General features: G+C 37.8%; 1 long non-coding RNA gene across 1 annotated transcript; it reads right to left on the bottom strand.

The window, feature by feature from the left end:
• Positions 1 to 2,538: 2,538 nt before the first annotated feature.
• On the bottom strand, positions 2,539 to 3,800 carry LOC149814658 (uncharacterized). Its single transcript, XR_016427956.1, has 2 exons — positions 3,678 to 3,800; positions 2,539 to 2,901 (listed from the first exon to the last, which is right to left on the bottom strand). It is a non-coding gene; the product is annotated as an uncharacterized LOC149814658 (long non-coding RNA).
• Positions 3,801 to 12,335: the final 8,535 nt, after the last annotated feature.

Below are 12,335 nucleotides of genomic sequence, written 5' to 3'. Positions count from 1 at the left end.
CTGTGGATTCTCACCATGGAGTGGGGCTTGAAGGGCAGCCCAAAATTGGACATGTGGTAAATACTAGCTTAGTTACTATGAGAATAAAATGGGAACTCAAGTATGAGGAACCAAGAAGACCCAAGGAGCACTACTTAAAGAGGACCCAAAAGCTATATGAAGAAATGAAGACCGCCTATTCTATTGATTTTCAGTATTTATACCTTGAGGACAAGGTAAGGAAAACATGGTAGATTGGAACATGCCCAGCATGGATCGTGTAGACCGACCATCCTATTTGGATCTTATGTACTAAAGGGTCTAAGAGTGTAAGGCATCTATGGCCATTAAATAATGTAGCCAAGGGCAAATATGTCAGTCATGGCCCATGGAGTCTATAAATAAGGCTCTCCCATCATTTTGTAATAATCTTGATCATTTTGAGTGAAACTCATTTAAGTTTGAGCCTCGCAGTTAGAATTCTTTACTTTGGTGAGATTTCCTTCGGTCTATTAGTGAGCCTGTGTTTGATTTCTCGAACTGAACCTAAGGAATCAATCTGAACTGATTTCGTGTTACGTTTGATTTGATTTATGTTAATTTTCTTACTATTAGATTTTGAGAGGATCTCATACAAGAATTTCGGTTCTTGCCGCATTTTTAAAAATCTTTTTCAGGTAGTAAGGCCTAGTGATGAAGGGACTGACTTGCTGGAGGGAGCGAGGGTTATGATACGGTGGCTCGAATTCTGTCAGAGTTGAAAGTTTTATTTTAAGAAATTTGTTGAACCCTAAATGAAGATTATTTTATTAAATTCAATTCAATATAAATTTATAGTTTGATTTATCCTATGTGTGGAATGATTGTTCGGTTGTGTAATAATTTGTAATGTGCTCTGGATCCCTGAGATATTTTTTTATAATATTTTAAAATTATTTATTTATTTTAAAAAAGTTTCTACAAAAAATTTTATGGTCAGATTGGGGTCGCTACAGTTTATGAATAAGATTGTTAGGAACTCTCTCTCTCTCTCTCTCTCTCTCTCTCTCTCTCTCTCTATATATATATATATATATATATATATATATATATATATATATATTAAAAATATATGGTAGTTTTGTACCATGATAACATACTCTTATACACACTTGTTTGTATGGATCCAACCACCAACTGATTGATATAACCATACAGATGTGTTTAATAAGGCATGTTTACTATGTTAAATGGTTTTATCATGTCTAATACATCATAAGTTTCATTTTTTAGACAATGAAAAATCAATTGCTCACAATTCATAAAAATAAAAGTGGTATAAAAATAGTACAAAAGATCATCTTTTAGCTAACGTTAACAAGAAATAGTAAATAGAGCATATGCTAAACATGATCCAAGGGTTATATTTTGATTTTGGAGCCTAAATCCATGCAAATCATGTGCGTACCACCATAAGCTATCACTGTAGAAGCACTCGTGTGTATATATATATATATATATATGGGAAAATATAAAGTGGTTATGTACCATGATACCATATGGTGGTGCACACTCTTTTTTGTATAGATGTAGCCTCCAAATGGTACATCTAACCATACAAATGGGTTTAGCATGGTTTATTTACTATGTTAGAAGGTTTTATAATGTCTAATACATCATAAGATTCTATTTTTTAGAAAATGAAAATCAGTGACTTGCAATTCATGAAAATAAGGGTGTTCTAGAATTAGTATAGAAAATTATATTTCAGTCAACTTTAATACATGAAAATAGTAAATAGAACGTGTTAAACTTGATTCAACTGTTAGATTTTGCATTTAGAGCTTAGATCTATGTAAATCAAGTGTGAACCACACTAAGTTATAGTGGTACGGTACCAAAATAGAAGCACTATATATATATATATATATATATATATATATAGAGAGAGAGAGAGAGAGAGAGAGAGTAGAGCATAAGTGTTTGAACATTAGGTGCTTGCAATACGTGCTTGATGGGGTTTTCAGGTTTTTATTTTTAAATTCTGATCATACGATGTCATCTATGTACTTGATTTTATAGGGATCAGCTCTTGAAGTATTTGATTCTGACACATGGGTGGGTTTTTATAAGGTTTGAAAAATCAACGGTCCAAAATCTTTGTAAATTTTTGAGGCTGCATTTTGTCATCGAAAACACATGATCTAGTACAAACCATGTGTATGATGGTTATGTGAAAATTGATCATTTTCTTGCATGAATTTTAATAGCACTCATACACGCCATGCACACCACTGTTTTTCGTTCCTTTTTTTTTTAAGATCTATCAGGGTTTCGTGTGTTCATTATGCATGCAGCCAGGCTTTTATGCTTGTGTGCTTATACACTAGCATGTCTCTATGCATCATGCGAGATTGTATGTTTCCAGAGCAGCAAACGAACATTTTATGTTTTAATGCATCAATAAGGGCATACATGCAATATACAAGTGCAGTAGACGCTACCACGCTTTCACTTGTGTGCCTTCTGGCAAAGATTTGCACCTACGCTTGCAATGGTAAATAAAGCATAAGCAATAAGTATTACCAATACTATAGATTTATTAAAGATGACAATAGTTTGACAAGAGAGCCAGTGCTAGAGCCACACAGGAAGGCCCAAAGAGCCTACTACTGGTGGCACTTCTACAAACACCAAACGATGAAAACTCTATCTATCATGACGTATCCACACATCCACATATAGGCATGCTGAGCACACGTGCGTGCTCAAGCATGCACACACACAAACACACTAGCACCACATGTTCTCTTTATTTAGACATGGAGAGCTTAATGGGCACCACAGGAACAGTTCACACACTTGCAGCTTGAGCCTGAATTACCACACTTGCACTTGCCACCGTTCTCGGCCATCGGCACCTCCACAACTTCATCCAAGTAGCTGTAATCAGTAGCAGTTAGTATGTTAAGAAACATGATCACATCAATAAGCTCGATTAATGAAAGCAACTCAGATCGTTTACGTGCCCCAACTGTGATAGCTGGGGGGGGGCTGCCTCCAGAAACAGTTAATTTTTTTTTTTAAAAGCCCAGTCCTGCCTCCAGAAATATTTAATTTTTTTTTTTTAAAAGCCCAGTCCTAGCCCAGCCCTGATTCCATATGAAATAGATTTTTATCCATTTTTGTAGCCCAGTCCAGCCCTGACTGCAGCAAATAGTTTGATTTGTCCATATGAAATAGATTTTTATTAATAATTGTAGCCATTTCTTATTTTATCTCAAAAAAAAAATCCGGGGGGCTGCCCCCGACTATCACACATTTTTTTTTTTTTGCTACACCCCTGTTTGCCCCCCCCCCCCCCCCCTCACATGAATCCTAGCTACGCCACTGGTGATAAAGCAACATCAGCCCCCATCCATCAGTGGCATTCGATCTTGGGCCTTGACACAGGAACCCGCTTACCACATGGGCAACCACGGTGTAATAAACAAAAAAAGCTAGTGATTTTGTAGTTTTGACCAATTGTGAAGTTAATTAGATCCACCATGATAAATTTGATTCGTGATTATGCTACCTCTTCTCGGTCTCGATGATATCAATACCATATGAGTTTCCTTTTTTCCAGCATATAAAAATTAAATTAAGATCAATATTTGTTAAACTATCTTAATAGGTGTTTTGTGGCGAAAACATAGAGCGTGATATAGAATACTTACACGCACTGGCTCTTGTCAGCACAGTCACAGTTGCCACAGGTCGACATGGTGATGAGCTTAGTGATGAACAAAGTGGAAGAGAAGAATGGATGAATAAGGCTTTCTAGGGAATGGAGGTACTATGTTAGACTGAAGAAGGGTTCTGTGTTTGGGGGTATTTATAGGTGTTTAGGCCTCTCTTGTACGTACCAAAAGTCTTCTTTCTTGTGTGGCACACGCTTCTAGGGGTAGGAACAAACAAAGGAATCTCAATTATACGAGGGAAGATGGTAGTGGTCTATTAGCCTTCTCATCATTCGTCATCCTCATCTTCAAAAGATCACGTACCTTGCACGTAACAGTTCCTAGTTTGGATTCTCATCTTTCAAAACATGACGTTACTTTACATTGATTAGTTTTGGGTGTGTTCTTTGTTGGACATTTTGAGTCTGGGTTCAACTCATACGGTGACCCAGTTTGACACTATGTTCGTGGGCTATTAGTGGACAGTTAGTCGGGTGGAGGTTACATGAATGTGGAGAGACCACATTCAGGTAACCAACCCCTATCTCCCTTTATATAAAGAGGGATTGGGCTGAATGATGATTGCAGCACAGTCAATTGCCCATATCTTACAAATAGCAACATTGGGTTTATGGTCTTGCTCACCATTGACATAAGGCCTAGGCTCATCGTGGGCATAGATAGACTGAGGAGAACATCGAGCACCTGCATGTCGTTTCATGACATCTACCGGTACACATTTGCATTTCAGCTTCGATTTTGCAAATACACCAACGTTGGGTTATGGGCCCACACATCGTGCATTCCGCTGCGCGTGTGGGTGCATTGCAAGCATTTAGTTTAAGATCATCGATGTCGGCGTATTTGATTCTTGCTGCTAACGCAGACTTGTGTCGCCGACAAGTAGCAGTATAGGACTGGCATACAGAATGCCCATTTTCAACCATGGCCGGCGGCCTAGCCGTACCCTAGTTCGCCAGCAGTGCTCTCTGATCCCTTTCGCAGAAACGACTTTCGCCGAGAAGGAAGGGAACCAAGAGAAGCTTGCCACCACCGGCCACTGCTAGAGATACCCTCTGTAACCGGAAGGCAAAACCATCCCTGACGACAGATAAAAAAATCAAGGAAAGCAATTACCTACCGATGGCTTTTCGCCAGAGAGGTGAGGGGCCGAAGGTAGTAGGCGGCCTCACCGGCGTTCCTAGTTGATTTGTGCCCTTGCCGGATTCTCGTCAGATGATTGTGTGGGCAAAAACCCTGCATCTGTCACTCTTTTTCATGGGGTTTCTGACATGGGATGCTAAGGGGAGGTGTGTAGGCAGTTGTTAGCCACCATCCTCGCCGGTATCGCTGGCTGCCGGAAGCCTTCATCAATTTTTACAGGCAGCACCGCCATCGCCGGACCAACGAGTTGGCCGAAACCCTGAAACCCTCGTTGGATGGGTTTTCTTTCAAAGGGGTTCTGGCCATGGAGAGTTGCCAGGAGTCGGTGATGGCTTTTGTCACTAGGCGTCGCCAGATACTGTCGTTTCACCGATGATTTTGTTGCCACTGAGAAAGAGGCGAGAGGGGTTGCCCTTTAGGTTTTTGAGAAACTGAGTCAGTTTCTCAGAAGCTGAAAACCCTCTTTCTTAATTTGTTTTTGGTTACCTGGGCTAGACCGGGTATTTTGACCCGGTGGCGGACCCGATCCAGATCCATTTTCGGTGGATCGAGTTTGTCGGTATATCAGATCAATCCTGACCTAGGACCATATCCGGACTTATTAGGAATCCGGGTTTGGGTCTGATCCGAAAGGTTGGATCGGATACAGGTCCAAATCTACCAGATTGGAATCGGACCCATTTGGGTTCCAGGTCTGGTCTGATCTAGATGTACTGGGTCATGATCTGAAATTTGTTTGGATCAGGTCCATCTCAAATCTAGTTTGGATTGGGTTAGACCCAGATCCAGTTTGGATCGGGCTAAACCAGATCCTATTTGGATCAGGTCAGACCTAGATCTGGTTTAGATTGGGTTTGACCCAAACCCTGTTTAGATCGAGTCTGGCCCGAATCCTCTTTGGACGGGGTCAGACCTGGGTTCCTGTTTGGACGAGGTCAGACCTGGGTCCTGTTTGGACTGCATCTGACTTATTTTATATTATGTATCAGATCTAGATTCAAATTAATATGGATAGGATTCATAACAGGATCCAGACACTATTTACACCTGAACCGGATCAGTGATCGATACATCCCTTTTCGGGCCTGGTTTAGAGCCATTTTTTACCGATTCTTTTTTATTTTTTACCAATTTTGAGATATAGAGACCTTGTTTTCATGAATCCATGAAAAGAAAAGGATTTTCTCATTCGGTTATAGGGTTTTATGAGCTTTTGTTCATGTATTATACCGGTTCATTAGGTCTAAAACCGGTTCAGAGCCTTAGATGACCGGTTCAGACTCATTTCAGTGTGGTTTGGTGTATTTTTAGACCAATTCTAGCTTGAGGATCCGAGTTTTACCTATATAAGCTTGTTGTTATCATTTTTCATGCCTTATAAGTGTTCATTATTAAGAAAGTATGACTTATGCATGTTAATTCATGTGTTTTATATTAGTTAAGTTATGCATAATATTTTTAAGCATGAATTATGACTAAATTCATGATATTTTATCATCAAAATTAGTATATGCAAATAAGTTGAAGCATGAACTTGTATTTTGACGATATAATGTATATTTTATCATGAATATGCATGCATTAACATGTATGCATGAGCATGCACCATAATACGAATATGTTTTCGGTAAAAGATCTTGATTGACCAATTCATGCAATCACCAAAGTGATCTGAGTTGTGATGATTAAGGATTCTTTAGACCGTATTAAGATTCATTATTATGATTATGTGTGACTTTATGAAACAACGATTCTACCCAAAGGTAGGTTATTGTGTTCCAAATTCACACATGGTGTATTGGTATATGTATATTTCAACCCATGAAGCATGTTCATACCCAAAGGTACAATGTTGAATTGTCTTTTGTTACATGCTTTGCTAGTTTCACCAACTGAAGTCAATTTCTTATGAATTGAAGAGACAAAACAACTATGAGTATTGTCATTTTCACCAAAGTGAAAAGATAATGACTCAACTATACTTGTCTCAAAAAAAGTGAATAATAAAGGGTTTCACTTGTACATTTTCATCACAAGTCTCGTCTGAGCAATAATAAAGTCTTATCTTTCATTCCTTGTTATATCTAGTTCTTTCCTTATCGATGGTTCTAATAACATTTCTCTTTTAGACTGATCTAATTTTTTATACTAGAAAGAAATAGTGTTGTTCACTTTGGTTTACATGGACCTTGATTTGGCCCTTAGAACCGACGAACCTCCCGCTCTTACAAAGTAGAGCACAACCAAACAGAAGGTTGCCTCTAAGAAGTGAGAACGCTCAAACAAACTTAGCCTATTGCTTTTACAATCTTGAGTGGCTAAGAATATTCGAGGCACTATTCCTCACTGCAGGATAGTGAAGGAATTTTTTAGAGCCATTGAAGCTCAATTTGTCAGTTCTAATAAGAAAAAAGGCTAGTTCGTTCATGTCTAAATTAATATCTATGAAATATGCTAGTGACAGTCACATCCAACAACATATTTTAGAAATGAGAAACATTACATCTCAGCTGAATGACATGAAATTCACCATTTTTTATTCTTTCTTGGTCTATCTAATTTTGACCTCATTGCCTACTGAATATGGACCTTTCAAAATCTCCTACAAAACATATAACAATGAGTGATCTTTTAATGACCTCTTATCCAAGTGTGTTGAAGAAGATGAGAGACCAAAAAGTGAGAAGGCGTCATATGCACATACAGCCTCTCATAAGAAAAAATAGCGGCTGGGGTCAAAAAAAAGTTCCTTCAAAAGGAAGAACAAGAAGAAGGCTTCTGAGGAGAGTTATAACTCTCATGTGAAAGTCAAATCCCTGTTAGGAGGCTTTTCTAAAAGTGTTTATTCTACAAGAAGAAGGGGCATAAGAAGGTGGACTGCTTGAAGCATAAGAAATGACTCAAAAATAAAGATAATGAGTCATTCGTTTCTCATGAGTGCAATTTGATTCATGTTCTATTGTATAGTTGTTGAATTGATTCTGGTATCACGATATACATTGTCAACTCTTTGCAAGCATTTCTGAACAAAAAGAAACCAACAAAGCATGAAAAAATCATCTTCTCAAAAAATAAGATGCGTTTACATGTCAAGAATGTTGGGACCTGTAAAGTTGTATTGGAATCATGATTCATTTTGGATTTGGTTGACACATTTTATGTTGCATTCTATAGTCAAAACTTGAATTCAATTTCAAAACTTGATAAGTTTGGTTTTAGTTTAAAATATGAAAACTCTAAGCTTGTTATTATCAAAAAATTTATTAATATAGGTTTTGCACACGTATGTAATGGTTTGTATCAGTTAATAATTGAATTCCAAATTCAAGAATCACATTCTGTTGAGAACACATTAATTGGCAATAAACGTAGTCTAAAGAAAGATCAATCCTACTTGCTTTGGCATCCAAGGTTAGGACATATCTCAAAAGAGAGAGTCCAAAGACTTGTGAAAAAAGGAATCCTTGGATTCATTGATTTCACAAATATAGAACCATGTGTTGACTACATAAAGGCTAAGCAGTCTGATATGTATAAGAAAGATGTCAAACACACACTACAAGAAAATTGTTAATTAGCGACGGAAATTTGCGACGGATTTTTTCCGTCGCTAATTAGCGACAGATTAGCTAGAGATACAATCTGTCGCTAATTCGTGACGGATTAGCGAGGAAACAACTTTTATCGTTAATCTGTCGCTACTTAGCGACGGATTAGCGACTGCAATTTTTTGTCGCTAATTCTTATTACAAGAACACCATTTTAGCGATGGATTTAGAGAGGGAACTCTGTTGTCGCTAATCCGTCGCTAATTAGCGACGGCATAGCGACAAAATATATTCCGTCGCTTTTTTGGTATTTTGATTTACGACGGCTTAGCGACAGAATTATTCCGTCGCTAAATGTCGCGTAAATCCCTAATCCCATCCCTCTTTCTCTTTTTCCTGTTTCGCTGTCTTGCTCCCGCCCGCCGCCCTCTCCCTCCCGCCGCCCGTCGGCTCTCGCCACCGCCCGGCCGCCGCCGCTCCCCGTCCACCGCTCGCCAGCCGTCCACCGCTCGCCAGCTGCCGCTCCCCGTCAGCCTCCCGCCACCGCTCGGCGACGCGCAGGTAATCATTTGCATCTGCATTTTCTTCTTCTTCTTCTTCTTCTTCTTCTTCTTCTTCTTCTTCTTCTTCTTCTTCTTCTTCTTCTTCTTCTTCTTCCTCATCTGCATTTTCTTCTTCTTCCATTAATTCTGTATAAAACAGAATAAATAAAAAACAAAAACAAGAGAAATAAAAAACTGTTTTTCTGATCATAAGGGTGGTTTCTTAGTTTAAATATGAAAAAAAAAACTCACCCCCACAGGAAACCTTTCGGCAACTCGTTTACATGGCACGAAACAAACGCACCCTTAGTAGGGATGCCAACAGTTAAGAGTTGGGATCAGAAAATACATTGGGGGAGTCATATAGGTTCGGATCCAGGACAGCCTAAATTTCCAAAAAAAAAAACCTTACTAAATCTGACCCATTTGCATCCCTAACCCTTAGTTTTCTTTCATTTTCTTATTGTGTTTCACATACTTGTTGGTTGATCTTTTTGTGTAAATGTGTTGGCTCAATTCATGATATGAATGACCTATCAGTGACCCATGTTGAGCCTGTTTCTTTCATGAATGAAATGTTTATTTCTTACTTGTGTTGGGGCTTGGGAAGAACCTGATCTTAAAATTAATAAATAAGTACATAAAGGGAACTTGTATACATCATATAAATCTGATTGATGATGAAGCCTGAATTCATGCATGCATGGTAGTGTGGAGTTATTGATTCCTAATAGTCATACATTGTTTGATTAATTAATGTGTTCCTAACAGCTATTGGTTCTGTTTGGTATGTGTCAATTTTGAGTTTATGCCTAATTTATGCACAAATATACCTATGTCTTGTTTGATGTCAATTTTTTATTTTTTTATCATTGTTGAATTTCCTGCTTTTCAATTGAGTCGGTTCCTGTTTGCTTTCTTTTTCAGCATTGCATTACCTGTTTTTCTTTTCTGAATTTTCAGTAATTTTCTGTTTGCTTTACTGTTTACATTAGGTATAGTTTTTAGTTTTTTTTTTTCTGTTGCTAATTGTTCCTGTTTTTAATTTCTGGTTCTAATTTCATGTTTTTAATTTTTACCTGTTTTCTTTTCTTTCATTCAAAATTTTGTTTGTTCAGTTTTATGTTTCATGCTTTTATCTGATTTTTTTATGTCTATTTCATTCAAATTTTATTTTCCTGAATTTTTTTACAAGTTCATTTTTTTGTTTTCCTGTATTTCAATTTTCAATTGTGTTTTTCTCGTTATTTTCTTGTTTCATTTTTCTGTGTTTGCTTTTCATCATTGCATTTCATGTTTAGATAATTCCTTGTCTGCATTTCTTGTTCTGCTAATTTTTGTTAATCTTTTAGTTTTTCATTCTTGTAAAAGTTTTGTTTAGTCTTTTTGCTTCCTTTGCATAAGTGTTTGTGTTTCCCTAATTAGCTTCAATATTCATTGCAGTACATTACTTGCACACTTTATTTCATCGCATTTCATCATTAAATATATCATCAACAGTTTAGTTGTTTTTTGCATTGCATAAGTGTTTGTGTTTCCCTAATTAGCTTCAATATTCATTTTAACACAGTGTTTTTTGCAGATTTCTCAACGGAACTCGCTTGTGCCCCGCCACCCGTGGTAAGTAAGTGACAAAAACAATGCAAATCGGGTAAATACCCGTGGTGAGTAAGTGATGGAAGCGCATTACATGTTATTTAATTTATTGAATGTAACACTTTATTGTTCACACACTCACTTAGTTGTTGATATCTAGGACTGCTTTGTTGGAGTTCGGAGATCATGCTGAGCATGATTTTAATGTATGAATATGGAAGTGTTCTTATTTTTGGAGTACGGAGTCCATGCTATGCATGGTAGTAGTTAGTGGGATATTGAAGTATGTTTGTTGCAGGTACATGTTTGACATTTGTTTGATATGAATTATTTCGATGTATTGCAATGTTTGATGTGATTGTATTCATGCTTACATGTAGTTACTTTCAATTTGATTATGTCTTCCATGTGAAATTGTATACTGAAAGCATGCTTCAAATGAATGTATCGTGTCATGAATAGTTTGCACATGAAAATATTAGGTTATCAATGCATGCATCATAATTCTTGTGATTGTATGACATCATATATTGCATGATAAATTTGATATTTTCTTCATCATAGCATTCTGATGGTTCTCTTTTAACTGGTTAGGATACTATTCGTAACATCATACGACAAAATGACTGCAAACCGTGAATGGATGTACCGTAGGATAGTGGACAATGAGTTATCGCATGAATATATGGATGGTGTTGACAGTTTTATTGAATTTGCAACGGCAAGTGTCAGTACGGTAAATCCCACAGGTCGGATTAGGTGTCCCTGCAAGATTTGTAAGAATAATCGATTTGTAGAACCTCATGGCGTTAGACATCACCTATACAGGAAGGGTTTTGTGAGTGATTATCAGAACTGGACGTTTCATGGAGAAGAATTTAGAAACGATTTTGATGCACGGGTGAATGTGGTGCACGATAATCCATATACGAATTTGATATTTGATGCCGCAGGAACAGAACTGGGTTCTGCTATGAGTTCTAGTGATGTAAGAACTGTCGTAGATGAAGAATCACCAAACGATGCAGCTAGTAGATTTTATGATTTACTTAGAGATGCTGATGAGCCACTTTGGAACGGTTGTGAGAGTCACACTATCTTGTCTGCAGTTCTTCAACTAATGAATTTGAAGTCCGAGTATAATTTGAGTCAATCATGTTTTGACCGTTTGTGCATGATTGTGAAGAGTATGTTGCCTAAAGATGAGAAATTGCCACAAAATTTCTATCGTGCGAAAGTTATGGTTAACGCTCTAGGTATGGGTTACAAAAAGATTGATGTTTGTCCAAATCACTGCATGTTGTATTTCAAGGAGCAGGAAAACGACATATCATGCCCGTCATGTGGGCATCCTCGGTTCAAGCCAAAGACAAAAGGCAATGGTAGCACGAGATCAAAGGAAGTTTCATACAAGTCGCTCCGCTACTTTCCTATCACTCCTAGATTGCAGCGATTGTATATGTCTTCAAGGACAGCTAAACACATGAGATGGCATGCAAATAAAGTTCGACACGATGAAAACAAGATCACGCATCCTGTTGACGCTGAAGCTTGGAAGCACTTTGATCGTACTCATCAGAACTTCGCAATGGAAGTGCGAAATGTTAGACTCGGTCTATGTACAGATGGATTTAATCCATTTGGGGGTAGATCAACTCCATACTCATGCTGGCCAGTATTTGTAACTCCATACAACCTTCCACCAAGCTTGTGTATGAAACGTCCAAATCTTTTCTTGTCTCTGTTGATCCCTGGTCCGACCTCACCTGGCCAAAATCTTGATGTATATCTAAGGCCATTGATTG

Source organism: Nuphar pumila, chromosome 15 (assembly GCF_984573655.1).
Source record: "Nuphar pumila chromosome 15, dmNupPumi1.hap1.1, whole genome shotgun sequence".
In the NCBI taxonomy this organism is placed as follows: Eukaryota; Viridiplantae; Streptophyta; class Magnoliopsida; order Nymphaeales; family Nymphaeaceae; genus Nuphar; species Nuphar pumila.
Note: the sequence above shows the minus strand (reverse complement) of the source record. Positions and strands in the feature narration are given on the sequence as shown.